This window comes from Stegostoma tigrinum, chromosome 23 (genome assembly GCF_030684315.1).
Source record: "Stegostoma tigrinum isolate sSteTig4 chromosome 23, sSteTig4.hap1, whole genome shotgun sequence".
Classification (NCBI taxonomy): domain Eukaryota; kingdom Metazoa; phylum Chordata; class Chondrichthyes; order Orectolobiformes; family Stegostomatidae; genus Stegostoma; species Stegostoma tigrinum.
The window spans coordinates 10,207,509-10,226,863 of NC_081376.1; the positions used below are offsets into that span (position 1 = coordinate 10,207,509).

At 43.1% G+C, this 19,355-nt stretch overlaps 1 long non-coding RNA gene across 1 annotated transcript; it reads left to right on the forward strand.

The window, feature by feature from the left end:
• The first annotated feature begins 4,815 nt into the window (after nucleotides 1-4,815).
• LOC125462399 (uncharacterized) lies at nucleotides 4,816-11,975 on the forward strand. The gene is made up of 3 exons (XR_007249656.2): nucleotides 4,816-5,300; nucleotides 5,834-6,087; nucleotides 9,203-11,975. It is a non-coding gene; the product is annotated as an uncharacterized LOC125462399 (long non-coding RNA).
• The last annotated feature ends 7,380 nt before the right edge of the window (nucleotides 11,976-19,355 follow it).

Sequence of the window (19,355 nt, forward strand, 5' to 3'; positions counted from 1 at the left end):
GTGTGTATGTGTATGAGTGTGTGTGAGTGTGTATGTATGTGAGTGTGTGTGAGTGTGCATGTGTGTGAGTTAGTGTATGTGTGTGTGTGTGTGAGTGTGTATGTGTGTGAGTGTTTATGTGTGTGTGTTAGTGTGTGTGTATGTGTGTGTTAGTGTATGTGTGTGAGTGCGTGTGAGTGTGAGTGTGTATGTGTGTGAGTGTGTGTGTGTGTGTTAGTGTATGTGTGTGAGTGTGTACGTGTGTGTGTGAGCAAGGCTTGGCAAATGGAATTGCAATCAGATCTGCATCCTGCCCTCACCTCCAGACTTACAGAGTGGAGCACAAAGAACCAGACAGAAGTTGTCATTTGATGATAAAATGTGAGGCTGGATGAACACAGCAGGCCCAGCAGCATCTCAGGAGCACAAAAGCTGACGTTTCGGGCCTAGACCCTTCATCAGAGAGGGGGATGGGGAGAGGGTTCTGGAATAAATAGGGAGAGAGGGGGAGGCGGACCGAAGATGGAGAGAAAAGAAGATAGGTGGAGAGGAGAGTATAGGTGGGGAGGTAGGGAGGGGATAGGTCAGTCCATGGAAGGTGGTTACTAACCTCATCCCACCTCCTTGACCTGTCCGTCTTCCCTGGACTGACCTATCCCCTCCCTACCTCCCCACCTATACTCTCCTCTCCACCTATCTTCTTTTGTCTCCATCTTCGGTCCGCCTCCCCCTCTCTCCCTATTTATTCCAGAACCCTCACCCCATCCCCCTCTCTGATAAAGGGTCTAGGCCGGAAACGTCAGCTTTTGTGCTCCTGAGATGCTGCTTGGCCTGCTGTGTTCATCCAGCCTCACATTTTATTATCTTGGATTCTCCAGCATCTGCAGTTCCCATTATCACTTGTCACTTGATGATATTCGTTGTGAATATTATATTGCAGCGTTTAAACTTCTGACCAAATTACAGCAACAATAACAGCCCATTACTTTCCTGAGGTGATTATTGCAGGTCCAATTCAGGATAACCTTTCTGCGTGCATGCTTCTTCAAATAGCAACACCTTCCCAAGGACTGTCTCCTAACTGCTGAAAATCCGTGGTTAATGTTATTGATAAAAGTTTACTTTAACCTTAGTATACAGTGTTGTAAATAGTGCGCAGGGATGAAAATAACTACAGAAGCATGTGGAAGCCCCAGGATTTCATATATAAAATATAGAGTATGTCTCTAAAAGGGGTGCAGCTGCAAAGGGACTTTGATGTACATGTGCATAAGTCACTGAATTTTGCGGGACAACAGGATAGTGATTAATGAGGCTTACAGCATGTACTAATAGCGCAGACAGCACAATGTAATGAGGTTATAGTAACATATAAGCAAAAAGAACTATGGATGCTCGAGATCTGAAACAAAAACAGAAATTGTTGGAGAAACTCAACAGGTCTATCAGCATTTGTGGAGAGAAGTAGAGTTAACATTTCAAGCACAGTAACCCTTCTTCAGAACATTCGCAAATGATCCCCTTTCTATTCCCATTGCTATTGCTGTTCCACTTTTAAAAGATTGTCTGTTTTCATGGGAATGGACAGGACAACAATAGATTACTGCATCCAGAGCCACAATCTGGAAGGTCTCCTGCTGACCTCCACCATTGTCATCCCTTCATCACAAAGACCTGGTCCTTCACCCTGTGTATCCTAAATGACTTTGCCAGGAGCTTTAATGAAAGCTAACAGGGTCCTAAAGGCATTGATCTGCAGGTCAGTTTCCTGACACTATTCTTGAAGTCAGCCATTTTGGAAGAGGGTAGTCAATTATTAGCATTAGCAGGGCCAATTAAAAGAGTTTGAGGTTACATTTTCCAGCTGACCTCCTGTTTTCTGTAACACAGGTTGCCTGAAGGGGTCACCAATCCCTGGGCCACCCCAGAGACCCTTGTTGCCTGGTGAGCCAGTTATATAGCCCCGGTTCACATCATTACAATTTTCTAATAAAAGCTAGTTCTGCCTAAAATGTTGCAGCAACTCAGCAGGCCTGACAACATTTGCAGATGGAAACATTAAGTTAATGCTTCAAGGTCTAATGATTCCTCTTCAGTACCAAAAGTGTCTGAAAAATGTTTCTTTTATTTTGTGAATGTGAGGTAGGAGAAGCAAGTGGAACAGATGGTGAGGGTATCCAGCGCAAAAGATGAAGGGAGTGTTGATGGTAGTGAAGGAGATATTGAGATGCAAAATACATGTTAATGGTACATGCAAACAGTAAAGAGAAAATTATGCAATCAAGACAAGGTGATGGTAGACAGTAGAGGGGTGTAGTAGGAACTGCAGATGCAGGAGAATCTGAGATAACAAAGTGTAGAGCTGGATGAACACAGCAGGGCCAAGCAGCATCAGAGGAGCAGGTCTAGATCTGAAATGTCAGCTTTCCTGTTCCTCTGATGCTGCTTGGCCTGCTGTGTTCATCCAGCTCCACACCTTGTTATCTCAGACAGTAGAGGGGGATGCTTTTCTACTTCTGATTGATTTAGATTGGTCGGAATAAATGCTTAAGCCAGCTGGGATGTTTGAGAAACACTGAATGATGTTTTTCTTGTACTCCAAAGACAGCAGACGACAGAGTCTGAGTAAAGATAGGTTCACAATTAAGAAGGTTGTATCCACATATGATCTATTAATAGGTAAGGAACATTAATGTACCGTTTCTAGATCACAAAGTCAATATCATTTTGAATTCCACATCCAGCCAATGATTACAACAGCTTGCAAACATTTCAGAGCACCATACCTCCAAAGTGTCACTTAAAAAACAGCAATCAACTCAAATGATCATTTAAGATAATAAAATGTGAAGCTGGATGAACACAGCAGGCCAAGCAGCATCTCAGGAGCACAAAAGCTGACGTTTTGGGCCTAGACCCTTCATCAGATGATGATCTCTGATGGAGGGTCTAGGCCCGAAACGTCAGCTTTTGTGCTCCTGAGATGCTGCTTGGCCTGCTGTGTTCATCCAGCTTCACACTATTATCTTGGATTCTCCAGCATCTGCAGTTCCCATTATCTCAAATGATCATTTATCTGTCTTATTAATCAAACGTCCAATTGACTTAATGCCAACAAATTAAAAGATGGCTAAAAAGCAGCAATGAGAAATGAATGTCAACTCCCCTGGGTGAATTAACATTCTTGGAGGCACTGTATGGTTTTGCTGCAAGCATTGAGAATGAGGTTGGGAGGTACTTATGCAACTTGAAGACACCTCAGATTCTACTTGTTGCAGATTGTTGGTTTGATGATTGGGTAGGTTCGAGCCCAAAAGTGGGATTTTAACCACAACCTGCTCATTCAGATGCAAAGTTGCTACCTACAATCGAATAAGTACAACTGATGCAAACCATTGGAGAGTGGTCCAAAATGGGAAACGTGTACTGTACTCCCTGTACACCGACAACTGTGTTGCCAAATTCTGAATAAATGCCATCTACAAATTCGCTGATGACACCACTGTAGTGGGACAGATATCTAACAATGACGAGTCGAAATACAGAAGGGAGATAGAAGGCTTGGTGAGGTGGTGCATTGAAAACAATCTGTCTCTCAACGTCAGCGAAACTAAAGAACTGATCATCGACTTCAGAATGAAAGGAGGCGAACACATCTCCATCTATATCAATGGGACTGAAGTTCCTCGGAGTGACAATAACTGACAACCTGTCCTGAGCTTCCCACATAAACATGACAGTCAAAAAGGAACAACAATGCCTCTTCTTCCTCAGGTGGCTCAGGAAATCTGACATGTCCATAAGGCTCCTCACCAACTTCTACAAATGCACCATTGAAAGCATACTGTCCAGGTGCATAATGGCCTGGTTTGGCAACTGCTCTGCCCAGAACCATAAGAAACTACAGAAGGTGGTGTTCACAGCCCAGACCATTACGGAAACCAATCTTCCATCCATGGACTCTGCTTACATGACTTGCTGCCACAGGAAGGCGTTCAACATTGTCAAAGACCCCTTGCACTCTGCTAATGACCTCTTACAACCTCCACCTATCTTCTCCTCTATCCTTCTTCAATCTGCCACCCCTCTCTCCCTATTTATTTCAGAGCCCTCTCCCCATCCCCCTCCCTGATGAAGGGTCTAGGCCCAAAATGTCAGCTTTTGTGCTCCTGAGATGCTGCTTGGCCTGCTGTGTTCATCCAGCTTCACACTTTGTTATCTCCTACAACCTCTTCTGTCAGGCAGAAGATACAGAACGTGCACACCCTCACAGGCAGGTTCAGGAACAACTTCTTTCTGGCCGCTATCAGACTGTTGAATGGACTGTAGCCTCAAATAATGTAACCTGCAAATGTAACCTGTATGCCTCTAAGTCCTTTTGATCAGTACGTCCTTTGCTTGTTGTGATCTGCCTGTACTGCTTGTAATCAAAGCTTTTCACTATTTCAGTACACGTGACACTAAAATGAATTAATTAATCATTTGTTTTTCCTCCCTCAGTCAAGTACATGCATGAAGAAACTGTAGTGTCTGCACCGAGGTTAACTTTGCCACATTGGATATCAGGGATTCACCCAGAATCCTCTGTGCATTCATCGATGGGAAACTGCTGGAAAGCCAGGCCTGTGCTCCTGCTGAGCGTAACTTCAGAAAATGATCCCTAATGATCCAGTTTGCATAACATGCCATTTTCAGCTTTCAGTGTTTCTCTTTATGGTATTTAAACACCAAGTGTCAATTGCTGTAGCAGCACAGGAAAATGCTCAGTTAATACCTTATTGTATTGAAAGAAAACATCCTCATTTGAATTATTTTTATTGATAGCTATGTAGACATTGCACAATTACTGCTATTATGAAGGAAATAAAGGAGCATTTTGCGAGAACCCTCACCCACCTGCTGTTGCTAGGCAGCAAGCTGCTTATCTCTTGGTTTCCACAGCTACTCAACTGACACAACATGGAGGACAGCATTTGCAGAAGGGAACTGCATAGTAATTGGGTACAAAGAGATTGTTTTCAACTGTCAGACGGCCTAAAGAGAGGCCCTGATTTGCTTTTGATGTTAATCAGCAGCTGGGTCTGAGTGTTCAAACAGCGGCAACCAGATGTCCTGCTGTTTTCTCAGAGAAGGACAGTGCCAATGCTCTTTACATGGTTCATTGGGAATCTCTGCTCTCAATTTATGGCTGCTTCCGTTTATACATCCTGTTTCCCTCGCTTGCAACTCCAGGACTGAAAGGGACAGTCCAAGTGTGAAACATCAAGGGGTTTGCAGTGGGAAGACCGGGGACAGATTGGGGAGAATTGAGCCCTGATTGAGTGAGTGGTTGGTTACGGCTTTGCTTTAACTCAATGTGTGCGGGGGGTGGGGGGGCGGGGGGGTGTGGGCGGAAGCGCGCGAAGACGAGTTGTGTTTTCATGTGAGGGGAGTCCAAATGTACAACCGGAATGAACCTTTTGTAAGTAAGGGCTCCTCTGGCATAGTGAGCAAGTGGGGAGGGATGTGGGGGGTGGCGGGCAGGGTGTGGGGGTTGGGTGGGAAGGGCAGTTGTAGAAGGAGCTGCTCAGGGTGCTTTGTGGCCAAGCACCTCTCCTTTCCTCTCCTGCTGTGAATTGTCTGAAGAGGATGATCTGAAGTATTTTGTTGCGTTGCACTGGCAGATCTGAGCTTTGGTATTATGTGGCGCACAGCAAAATCCAACCATTTGGGGGCTGAGCCTGCTCCATTGTAAAGGATGGTCTGACCGAAACTGACTAGGAACCTAAGGGGTGCTTCAGCATCCTAATGGTTGGTTCAATCGCATATCCAGCGATGATAAGGCATTTATTATGGCATCTCCTTTGCACCATAGCAACAAGCCGGCATGTAAAGAATTATGGAGACCAAGCGGCTGCAACACTGAAACATCAGCTATTTGAGGTTTCATGCCAGCTGCCCGTTAGTGAATTGGATTTCCATGGAGTTAACCACTGCCTATTTTTGCCATGCCTCAAGTTCCATCGGTGCAGTTCATGGTAACCTGCTCCAGCTAGAGAAGTAAAGCCAAGACCCTGATCCATCTGACTGGCATCACCTCGGAAAAAAAATCACATCCACTTCACAATGGTAAGGACCAGTCAGTCATCTGATGAGTGAGCAGCTGACTAGATGTTGAGTATATCTGTGGAAAGATCTGTATGCACAAACAGTAGTGGTAGATTCAATGGCCTGGTGTGAATTGGTGGCCATCCAGTCCAGTCTTTTTCTAGGAGGCAACATATTTCTAACAAGAGCCAACATGACATTCTGAGCAGACCGAGAGCTCAGTTTACTGCAGGTAGGCCCTGTATCATGGGTGGAGCCTCCTACAAAATATGCCTCTGCACTGCACACCCCTCTCTGCAGCTCTTCTCTCCAATGCTGTGCTCACTGCTGTTCCCCAGTATGCTGTTCCCTCCTCTCTACTGTTCTTCTCTCGACTGCACTCCTCTCTCCACGCTTCTAATTATTGTGCCTATCCCTATGTTGGTCCTAGATCTATGCTGCTCCCTTCTCTCTATGTGTCCCTTTCTGCAGTTTTCTGCTCTACTGCTCCCCTCTCTCTGCACATCCCTTTCTGAAGATTCCCTCTCTACTGTCCCTTCTTTCTATATGTCCCTTTCTGCAGTTTCCCTCTCCACCACCCTCTTCTCTCTGCATGTCCCTTTCTGCAGTTTCCCTCTCCACCGCTCCCTTCTCTCTGCATGTCCCTTTCTGCAGTTTCCATCTCTGCTGATCCCTGCTACGTGCGGCTTGCCTCTCTCTGAGGCTTCTCACTTGCTGATACAGGTCTGTCACCAGCAGATGCTATTATTGGTGCTGTTGCTGATTGTCTTTGTCGTTGGTTGAGCTCCAATTGAAGACAGCTAAACAAATCTGCTTTCTGACATGGTACAGCAAACATCTAAACACCTAAACCTCTAAGAAAAGAAGAATCTTGATAAGATCAGTGGAAAAACAAACAGACAATTGCTAAAAGTAACCTCATTGAAAGCATTGCTCCTGGACTTTACAAAGTAAGTGGACAGAGCGGGCATGGTCTCAGGGTTTTCTACTCCTGAGGAGGAAATATAAGAGTTTAGTTTCTTTTACTGCCCACATTCCCCATTCCAAACAGCAAAAAAACCTCAGAATATCATTTATATTGTATTTCCTCTTTTAATACTTATCTCTAAGAACAATGCAAAGGAATAATTATCACAATATTATGGAGCTTAAGACCTCGATTTCTGGTCATTCTCTGCCTGAGTGGTGTGATTTGTTGCTAATGCAAATGGTTAGAATTTTGAAGCAGTTTCCATGTTTTCATTCAAATTATTTTTAGTTTTAGTGACATTAACGATCATATGTTACATTGTAGAGCTTTTGCATTAACTAGACTTCTAGAAATGTTATTGTGCCTTGGTCCAGGGTGTCCAGACTGAAATACTGTGAGGCATGGTTTTATCGTAGTGACCATTAGCAATTTGATTTTTGTAGTTCCTGGTATGTTTATTGAAATGCTAGCTCTGAATATGTGCCACTGTTATGTCCTAACTGCAAAAAAGGTTTCCCTTGTAGTTACAGGGTGTCAGTTGGGTTGGATGGCTGGTTTGCAATGTATTGTGACACAAGCGACGTGGGTTCAGTTCCTGCCCCAGCTGTAGTCACCAGGCAGGCCCTGCCTTCTCAAACTTACTCCTCACCTGACGTGTGGTAGCCCCCACGTTAAACTCATGACCAACTGTGACTTTTTCCTTTAACAGTTCAGGGGACAGACGGTGTTCATTTAAGGCACTCAATAGACATTTATTCTGCCATTCGGTTAAACGATTGCTTATCTCTGTTTACCTACCTGTGTTCCATAGCCTCATCAAATTAAACAAAACAGATATCAACTTCAGCCTTGAAAAGTCTTAATTCGAGGAAAGAGTTACAAATTTCTGGGAACCGTTTTGTGAGCGGGTGCTCCTGATTTTGCTCCAAATACCCTAAATTTTCGTCTGCCAGTGTAAGTGGGAATCAAGTGATGTTTCCTGGAGTTGGCTGCAAAAGCAGTTTTCTCCTGCCTTCCTAACCCCGTGTTATTTTTCTGAAGCTTCTTTGTGGATCAGGAAGCTTCAGGGCAAACAAATGCAGCCTTTGTTTCGGGGCAGGATTCCCATGTGAGAAACACTGAAAATTCAAATTGCCTTCCCTTGCCATTTTCATGTGCTAGTGTGAATTTGGAAGCCTTAAAAAACCCCAACAGGTTTTGAAAGTTCATGACCATTGGGGGAAACATGCTGAGGAGTAGGGAATATTTTGGCAACTAAGCTCTAAATGTTTTGACACTTTCTTAATGTCATTACTTAGTTATAATGTAGGTGTGTCAATGCAGCACTTGATAATAGGGCCCTGTCATGCAAAGGTAAGTTTACCTCTAAATTTACCAGCATTCCATTGATGTTGAAATGTATTAGAGTACTTTTGCCATTGGAGAAAATGCTATCTTCAGAACTATAGCCATGTGTGTTGGAAAACTCTGCTTTGAACGGTGATCTAAATGTTCCTAATGGTTGAGGACGAAACACAATGATCACAATGATTTAACCTGGTGCCAGGGGACCATACCAGTCTGGGGAGGGAACAATTAACAACAGCACTTATACCTCATTGCTAGCCAGTGATTCCTGCTAAAAAGGATATAATTGGATGTTAGTTGAAGACAAAGCCAGATTTAATGTTGATGCATCTGTGATTCAGCAGCCTGGGAACATTCAATGCCTCCCTAGCTTTTTATCAAAAGAATGGTACTTGGTTACTTGATTAAAGTAACAGAAGCTTGTCAGAGCTCTTGAACCTAAGAAGCTACTTTGAGAAAATGAGGCAGGGAGGGAAGGAAAGAAATAATCAATTGTAGGGTCAGTGAAATCACCATGATTTTTTGTTATTCAGAAGCTTGAAAATAGATGTTAACTGGAGTGCTAGCCATGAACACTGATCTGACTGTAAACTGATGAGGCTTAATTCTCTGAAAAGGTTTCAACCAGAATGAAATAATGAGCTCTGGGTAGCAACAGGCAGAGCTTGCTTTAAATCTCATTAAATTCTTCACATCTCATCACAGTGGTTGAGTCTGGCTTTTGTCAAGTTAAGTCTGGGCCAATGACATGGGCGGGGTCTGTTTCTCATGAGCTACAAGATGTTTAAACTGCATGTTAATTCATCTTGTTTTGGCCAGGTCTCGAATGAAATCTGGAGCTGAGCGGTCCTGGAGGAACCCAAATGGAATGTCAGTGAAGGGGTTGCTGCTGAACAAATGGCATACAATCGATGACCCTTTGGTCACTCCTCTGATGGTCAACAGCAGATCAATGGGGCAGAGACCGGTGGATTTGTATATTCCTGTGTTTTGTATATTCCTCAGCAATGTTCACATTTCGAGTAGTTCATCATATTGTATCTAAATGGGAACAGCTTGGTTATTGGTGCTGCTGATTCTGGAGCATGGGTTTTCAGGGTTTTCATAATATTGTCAGAATCTGTACTCTTTGCTGCATCTAATGCCTTCGGCCTTTTCCTGACATCACATAGAATGAATCAAAATAGCTGAAGACTGGCACCTTTAATGTTAGAGGAGGCTGAGTTGGACTATCCACTCACTACTTCCTTTTTAAAGGTGGTTGCAAATATGTCATGTTGTTTGCACTGTGGGGTTGGGGGGCCCCCATTGTTGATGACAGGGATTCTTCAGAGCCTCCTCCTCCCAGTAGTTATTTTACTTATTATTCACCACCATTTATCCCTGGATGGGGTAGGACTCCAGACCCAGGAGAAAAATCACAGGTCCCTTATGTATGCCCCCACCCCACCCCTACATTTAACTCACGACAGTTTCTATCGAATACCTCCTTAATGTGATTTAGGTCCTATAGAATAGTATAGTGCAGCACTCATTCATCAGGAGATTCAGTCTTGCATCAATAACCTTGTGTATTCCAGTTGATCAGTTGTGTATTTTGACTCACACCAAAATGGAATTAGAAGAATTCATCAATATCCTCAATGAACAACCTTCATCAATATCCCCAATGAACAATCTTCTATTAAACTGGAAGCTACAACTCACGGGAAAAGCATTAACTTACTGTGTTTAAATTAGCACCAGACAGCAGGCGTAAGTTAGTAAAATTTTTTTCTTCCCAAGATAACTGATAGACAATTCTATACAAAAGAAAACATCACAGTAAAAACACCTTCTGCAAATGTCACAGCAAATACTTCCCATTATATCTGCACAAAGCTGAAACATTTTCACCAGACACTTACTACTCAATTCACTGCAGGGCAGATCTTAATCCCTGATTAAATTTAACGAGTGACACAGTGTTGATCACAGCAGATTCCATTACATTTTTCATCATATTGTAGCTGTGCAGCCAAAAGCCATTTTCAGTTTCAAGGAATTAGTTATTTCTGATTTCAAGTTCCTCAAGCTTCCAGTTAGTTGAGTACTTCCATAGACTGGTGGGTTTGAAGTTCTCCTCACTCCTTTGAAGGCTCAGTCTCTCCGCCGTGCAGCCTTATACTTTGCCCCCCACAAAAACCCGCTTCTAGCTCTCTAATCCAGCTTGCATTCTCTTCTTGCCCCCAGCTCCTTTCGTAGAGCCTCCTTTCTTTCTTGCCCGTGCACCCCCCATCATTTGCCATCCCATCTCCCAACAGCAACCCTGGCTCCGTACGCCCACTCACACACCTGCACTCAGTTGGATGAACCGCTCCAGCCCACCCCAGACCATGGCATGGCTGAAGGAACTCAACATTTCTCCACCCCTGCTGTCTGGGCTTGGATACATGCACCTCCCCCAGTCTGGATTTGAATGAATGAGACCCAAGAATATTCGTCTCCCAGCTTTGGCTTCTGCACCAATAGTGGAATTTGATGCTCTCTGGCTGGGTTTGGTGGTGAGGCACACTTAATTGGGTGGAATGTTGGTGGCTGGCACCCCGCACTTACCCGCCTATACCTTGACTAAGTACAAGCCAGGAAAGATCATTCACGGTGCTCCCACCCTAACACTGCTGGTAGTGACACAACGGTAGTGAGGTAGTCTTGGGAATCCTGACAAATAGATTGCCTTGAGATTGCAGGCTTCCTCATTCTGAAGAGCCAGGCATCGGGAATAAGGAAACCCCTCCCTGCTGGCCTCCTTCCTCGCTGTGACCCCACCTCATCCTGCGACCCCCATAGTACCTTTACTAACTCATGGCCTGCATCCTCCAGCTTTTGCAGGTCTTGGCTTGCATGCATTTCTGACAACAACCACTGTTCCTGCTGCCGCTGCTGAGCAGTACACATTTTTTGGCCTCTGATTATTGTGGATCAAGGATCCCAGGAAGGTCCCAAAGCTGCCCAGCTAAGAGTTCAAATGGCACTTGAATAGTGGCCTTCCTGAAAAGAGGCAATGTAGATCTCTCACTAGCTCAACAGGCAGGGGGTAAAGCCATTTCCGCCACCATTAAATACCTCCACAACAGGTCTCAATTGGAACTGGTATCAGCAAGTTATGATCTTTTTCTATTTCAATTTCAATTTATCTACCTTGTCAGAAACACTGGGCTTAATTTAATTCTCTCCTGTCAATAATTGGAAGACAGAGGGAAATTCAACAGATGTTCACTCTAGTGTCTTCCTGCCTGTACCTGCCCCCACTGCAGATACTGTAGTGGCATGTATGGTGTTGAATGACCTGCCTGCCAGCGAGTCTAATCAAGATCCTTAAGTAGGTAATTAATTTGGGGCGGCATGGTGGCTCAGTGGTTAGCACTGCAGCCTCACAGCACCAGGGACCCAGGTTCAATTCTAGCCTCAGGCAACTGTCTGTGCGGAGTTTGCACATTCTCCCGGTCTCTGTGTGGGTTTCCTCTGGGTGCTCCGGTCTCCTTCCACAGTCCAAAGATGTGCAGGCTAGGTGGATTGGCCATGCTAAATTGCCCGTACTGTTCAGGGGTGTGTGGATTATAGGGGGATGGGTCTGGGTGGGATGCTCCAAAGACGGTGTGGACATGTTGGGCCAAAGGGCCTGTTTCCACACTGTAGGGAATCTAATCTAATGCCCATTTAAAGGATTTTATTTTGCTGCACCTGGCATTTTACAGATGGCAGTGGGAGAAGTCTAAGCTGGCAGGTTTTCTGCGATGGCAGGAAACAGATGGCATATTCTCTCAATAATGGATCTCTCAGGCTCTTTGAAGGACCCCGAACACCAACCCTAACACCCATCAGCCCAGCAGAAGGTTGCTCTGCCACCCAATGGCCTCTCAGTCCTTAGCTCCTCACTCCTTACTGGAGTCTGGTGAGAAGTTTAAATGATCCAGTGCAGCTTGCTGAAGCCGTTGGAGAGAGACCACAGCTGATTGGCCAGAAGCTCTCTGAGTCGAGACTTCTGGGCCCAAGGGGTGGAAGCTCTATCCACAGCCCATTAATGACTGATGACTAGCTATAGGTCATTACTGGTACACTCTCTCCTACCCCTGCTCTGACCTTTCAGCTAAGTGGTTGACACCTCATACAATTCCCTGTGCATTGAGAAAGAGACTTTGATTTCATACTTTTCTCATTTCTGATGTAATTTTCTGATGCTTCTCTCTGTTTATATGTTCTGTATCTTGAAATTTTGTTATGGCCATCCTGGACCCGAAGTGTTAACTCTGATTTCTCTCTGTAGATGCTGCTGGACCCGCTGACCTTTTCCAGCAATTTCTGTTTCTGATTTGCAGCGCCTGCGGTTCTTTTGGCTTTTACTTTGGTTTAATCTAGGTCTAGGTTATATCCAAGTAGAAATTGGGCTAAGTATGGACTCCAGACTCAAGTTTTAGCAAAACTTTAAGCCTTTGGTGTAATTTTATCAAAAGTTCTAATCTGATCCAATTTCTAAAAATTTATTTTTAATATATCCACCAGTACCTCTTCACCAACTTCCCACACTCACCAAGTTCCTTCACACTTGGATATAAACTGCATTCACATGAAGCTGCTCCCTGTTGACACTCTTCACATGTATCCAATTCACTCTGATTGAAACCCTTAATTTCCTGGCTCTTTTTTTAAACAAATTTCCCAGTTTAGAGATCACACTAATGAGGAACTGTATGGGAAATGCTCAATGTGACACCATAATTTTGCAGGATTGGTTAACCCAGAAGCCTGGGATAAAGTTGTGGATCCAACTCTCGCAACAGCACTGTGTGGAATTTAAATTCAAATAGTAAAACTGTAATGTAAAGTTTATCCTAATAGTAGTGACCATGATAGCTATAATGAATTGTGGTTAAAAATCCATCTAATTTACTAAAAGAAATCTGCCATCCTTGCCTTGTCTCGGCAACATATGACTTCAGATCTTTTGCAATGTGGTTGACGCTTAATTGCCTCTAGCAAACCACTCAGGTTCAAATGTAATTAAAGGTGGGCAATATTTCATGAAATAATAAAAGTATCACTTACAGTGTGAAATTACACTTCGGTTACTCCTTTGCTTATCTTCCTCTGTTCCAGTTTTTGATTCAAATGTGATCCATCCCTCCCATCTGAGCTTTGCATTTCCCAATTTCTCTTCTCTGCTGCTGCTTGAACTTGCCTTTTTCTGCACCTAGAGGCATCTGATAATTGCAAGCTTTCATGGAAATATCAGAAGTACATATTGGCCTATCAAAGTTTTAAATCTTTATTTGCTTAGTGCAGCTAAATGAAAAATTACCTCCTAATGCTACATGACTGGATATTGACAATGATTTTCCATCAGTGAATGACTGTATTTCAGATGGGCCAGTATCAATTTATCAGCCAGCTGCTTCAGACTTTTCTGACTAATTCTCTTGGCCGAAGAAGTTTGTTTTCAACCTCCAAGAATATTGGATTTTTTTTCACACTGCAGAAAAAGAATCCTTGATCTCCTCAAAAATCAGTTTATTCATGATAAACTCTGAGCTGCCTTTAGTTTTATCATGTGTGATTCTAAAATATATAGCAATACCTTACTGGAGTTGCTCAAAAGCAGGTGAGAATTCAACCTGTATCAGGAATTTTCTCTAAACGTGAAAATAAATATTTTACAAACATGAAATTGATAGCAAGGAAATGTCTTGCTATGCTACCATGACTTAAAACATTTCTTCCACCCAGACAAGTTAACCTCCCCTCAACTACATAGTCTCCTGGGAAATTCAAGAACATTATACAATCCTTACTCCTGTCAAGATCCAAAACAAAAGCAAGACAACTCGCCTTTAGGTAGCCCTTTTAATAAAGAAAGGCATTTCAGTTACGTCTTAACTGAAAAACTGATGCCAAGCCACAGAGTCAAAATTTGAGGAACGTCTTTAAGGAGAGAAGTGCAAGAGAGAGGCAGGGGTATTTGGAAAAGGAACTCCAGGTAGCAGTGTCAAGCAGCTGAAGGCATAATCATCAAGACTGAGGCAAAAGAAATTGGGAACATATTACAAACCTGAATTAGAGGAATACTATGTTCTCAGCAGGGCTGGTGGATGTTATAAAGAAAGGAAGAAGCAAAGTCATTGAGCAATATGAATGTAAGACCAGGATTTTAAATTCAAAGTGATGCTGAACCTGAAGTCAATAGAGGTGTTGGAGGATTTCAGAGAGGATTTACTATATTAATAACTAGAATGTGTATGTTGTCTTATGAAGAAGGATTGTAACAAGCTAATCTTTTATCTGTTGGAGTTTAGAAGAATAAGAGACATACAATACCACGAGGAGACTTGACAGGATGGTTGTGGAAAGGATGTTTCCTCTGGTTGGTGAATCTAAAACTAAGAATCATTATATAAAAAGTAGGGATTTTCCCAGTTAAAACAGAAATTAGAATTTTCCTCACAAGATCTCGGAGGTCTACCGGAAAAGACAGCGGAGACAGAATCTTTGAATGTTTTTAAGGCAGAGGTGGATTGATTCTTGATAAGCAAAGGAGTAATAAGTTATTGGGGATAGACAGGTTTGGAGCTGAGGTTAAAATCATATCATCTCTGGGTCTTATAGAATGTTAGGCCTGAAGGGCCGAGTGGTCTATTGCGCTTATGTTTGGGTGATGAGCCAATGGTATTTGGTCTAAATTAGGATATTGGCAGCAACATAATTCATACATTATATTCTCAGAATAACAACTTGCTTTAATATAGTATTTTTAACACAGAGAAATAATTTAAGGTGCTGTACAGAGGGAAGAATGTACGAATTGTTTTCTTGGCAGATGCAGTGATTTTAATGAGGAAAACCAGGAGGACCATTTGGAGATGAGTTTCCTGATTGGGTCTGTTAACTCAGTCCAGTCAGGGAACCCTGGCTGACAGATACAAACAGGAGTGTCAGGAGTTCTGTTCACGCAGAGACCTGGCTCTGAGGGAGCTTGGTGAGTGTCAGACATTGTGTATGTGTAAATAAGGAGTGACTTGGTGATGGGATACCAGCCTCTGGAGTTATTTCAGTGGCGATGGCAGAAGGAAAAAATGCCCCAAAGCAATTTGCTTGCAGCAATCACCTTTGAATTGGGATAAGCATTTCTGGCATCCTGCTGTTATTTGGGAAGTTTGATTCATTTGATCCTACTGTTGAAGACTGGGCCCAGTATGTTGAAGGGATGTGTTATTTTTCCAAAGAAAATGACATTGGGGCAGATGAAAAGCAATGAGTAATTCTCCTGACAGCTTGTGGACCCGCAGCTTTTTTCAGTTATTAGGAGCCTCACTTTTCCTGAGGCATTAAATACTAAAAGATTTCAAGAGTTGACAGATTGAGTTAAGGAAAATTATGACCCCAAGCCTCCTCTAATGCTGTGATGGGATCAGTTTTACTCGGCAGCTCGAGATCCAGGAGAATCTGATCAGGATTTTGACCAAGTTAAGATGACTTGCAGAGATAAGTGACTTTGGTTTAATCCTTAATGAGATCCTGAAACACTAGTATGTGGGATTAATGACACAAAAGCATCTACTAGCTGAAGCCTTCACGACTTTAAACAGATACTACAACTGGCTTTATCATTAGAAAATACAAGTTGACCTTATGATTTAGAGGGTATGCTGATGCACTTGCTAGGCTGGCTGAGCTTGGGGTACACCACTTGAGTAAAGACAATAGCATAGCCTTACAGAGGGACTCTTGATCTGCCCACGCAAAAATCCAGAACAAAGCAAAGCCTTGGCCAAATTGTTAATGTTTTCTTTCGGATCCAGGCTAGCAATCCATTGTAATTACTACAGTAAAAGAGCCCCACTAGGCCTGAATTGAGTAAGAGAACTCATAGGCCAGTATTCAGGACAGTGCGCACCTTGGAAAGTCTATCTACATCTGGTTAGGAACAGTTAAATTGCTTAGCAACATCCAAATCAGAACCAATCAAAATAAATGTCTGGCTAAATGGTCTCCTGGTTCTAATGGAGGCCAGTACTCATGCGGCTGTATCAGCAATTGTAGAACCAGTCTTTAACAAAATTCACTCTAGACTCCAACGTTTAAGTTTGCGTAAGACCTCGGCTAGACTGATAACGGCTCGAGGGGAACCTTTACAGATTAAGGGGGCAACTTTGGTTCTGGTCTTGTATGAGAAGCAATTGTTTCCGTTACCACTGATTATAGTAAAGGGCTCAGGCCCAAGCCTGATGGGGAGAAATTGTTTGAGAGAGATTCACCTTGATTAGTTCAACATTTTTTGATTAGAAAATGGCTGCCTGAGTGAAGTCCTACTTAAATACCCAGGGGTTTTTCAGGAAGGCCTAGGAATTATCAAAGGAGCCAAGGCCACCGTGCATGTTGACCAGGAAGCAGTTGCATGATTCTGCAAGGCCTGAGCTGACACCATTTGCAATTTAAGGGGAAAAGGAGGAGCAGAAATGCCGAGGCTGGAAATCGTCAAACCAGAACAGTTTGCGGAATGGGCAGCATTGTGAAGCCCGATGTGTCGGTTAGCCTTTGTGGGGATTTCAAACAAACGGTGTACCGCTTTTTGCAGCTGGATACGTACCTAATCCTAAAGCTGGCAAGGGTGAGCTATCCTTCACAAAGCTGGACACGAGCTTTGAAAACTGCTATTGCAGTTAGATTGGGATTCCTGGAAGTATGTCACAATTAACACTCATATAAGGGTTTTTAACCAATATACAAGGCTGCCATTTGGGGTATCATCAGCCTGTGCCATTTTCCGATGAATGATGGAGAATGTTTTACAAGGTCCATCCCAGGTTGCCATTTATCTCTAAAAATATGTCCTGGGCTTGCCACTTAGATGCAATGGTCAAGGAGGCACAACAAAATCTCTTCTTCTTCAGCTGGCTCGGGAAATTTACCATGTCCACAAGGTCCCTCACCAACTTTTACATACGGCCCAGGCCCATAACAGCCTGGTACGGCAACTGCTCTGCCCAGGTCGATAAGATACTACAGAAGGTGGTGTGCACAGCCCAGACCATCACAGAAACCCACCTTCCATCCATGAACTCCCATTTACATGGCCTGTTGCTGCAGGAAGGCTGCCAACATCATCAAAGACCCATTGCACCCTGGTAATGTTCTCTTATAACCTTCTCTGTTAGGCAGAAAATACAGAAGTTTGAACACATGCACCAACAGGTTCAAGAACAGCTTATTCCCTGCCATTATTAGACTGGTGAATGGGCTCTCTAACTTCAATTAATGCAGATCTGTATGTACTTACTTACAATGATCTGCTTGCAAACAAAGCTTTTCACTGTACTCAGGTACACGTGACAATAAATCTATCAATCATTTAAAACCAGAAAGACCAACAAAGAGCATTTACAGAATTTGGGGCATAGTGCTTAAATGTTTCTCCAATGTGAGGGAACATCTTAGAAGGGAAAAATACATGTTCCAGGTATCCCAGGTGATGTGCTCAGACTATAGAGTTGATAAAACTGGGTTACACCTGTAGGAAGATAAAGTAAGGGTATTTAAGGTGCCCCAGCTCCCACGTCTGTACCAGAGATTATGTCTTTCCTTGGGCTGGTGAATTATTATGGAAATGTCATACTTAACCAAGTCTCCATCCTTACAAATGCCAATGAAAAAGGGTCATCCTTGCAAATGTCTTGCAGCCAAGATGTAGCCTTCAGGGAAGTGAAGAAGCAGCTGTCACATCTAGGTTGCTGGCATACTACAATCACAAGCGAGATGTGTTGCTGGCATATGATGCTTCCCCCATACAGTATTGGGGTAGTGTTGTCTCACCAGTGGCCCAGTGGATTCGAATGCCCAATAGCATATGCTTCATGGACTTTAGATGATGTCAAATGAAGCTACACCCTGTGACGATGCCATAGCTTTAACAGGTCTATTTTGTCCTTTTATTTTAGACAGATGTTTTAAGACAGAGGTGACAAGCTGTCTCTTTAGAAATCCAGTAAAGTATGCAGCTTGTGAGGCAGTGGGTTTTTTTAAAGTTGGAACAATAGAAGCAGCCTGAATGAGCGTGGTCAAGCTCCCACAGAACCAGGATTTTCAGTTTTTCAGTAGCAGTTATTGCTGGACCTGTTGCTGTAGTACATTTCTCCCTGCTACACTTTTAGACTTCTCTCAATGTTTTTCTTCTTGAGCTGCTGGAGTTGAATGTGACTCAAACTGTTTTCTGAATTTGCCTTTTGCTAAAGGTATGCATTTGGGATGTTACTATATTGGAACAGTTAATTCATTACAGTTACTGTATTTATCTTTCTGTTAAATTTACCAATAGAGTTACAGCTAAGCCAATTTGCATATTCTTTCTTTTGCTGTATTTTAACTATAGTGTATGAATAAATTGTGTTTTACTTATTGTCGAGTTTTTTGAGCAGTCACATTGCATCTGGAACATCATACTTTACATTTACCTTTAAAATAAGGAAAAAGTAGGGTCTCGGCTACTTTCTTGATACATTTTAAGGAGGTTTTGGTCCATAACATCCCAGATAGAGAAGGAAGACTGGGCAGTCATCTTTTGTGTGACAAAGTTTCACCAGTACCTTTATGGATTTAAATTTGTAAAAGTAGTGGATCACAAGCCCCAGCCAGGGCTACTTAAAGATGACAGGGCCTTGTCATGCATAACTTCACGTCAAACTCAGCAGTAGGTCCTTATTCTGAGCGTGTACAACCACAGGTTGGAACATTGTTCGCGAGGCCACATGGCAAATGCGGAAGCCTTGAGCAGTCTCCCATTGGCGGATACATCTGTTCTGGTTTTAAACTTTCTGAACGCTGTTTGAGTCATTGCTGACAATATTAGTCTGTGGACACAAAAAGATCCTGTCTTGGCGAAACCAGACCAGTTGGGGGTGCTAGGGGAAACCAAATGGCTGTCACAAACAGAATTGGAAGCTCT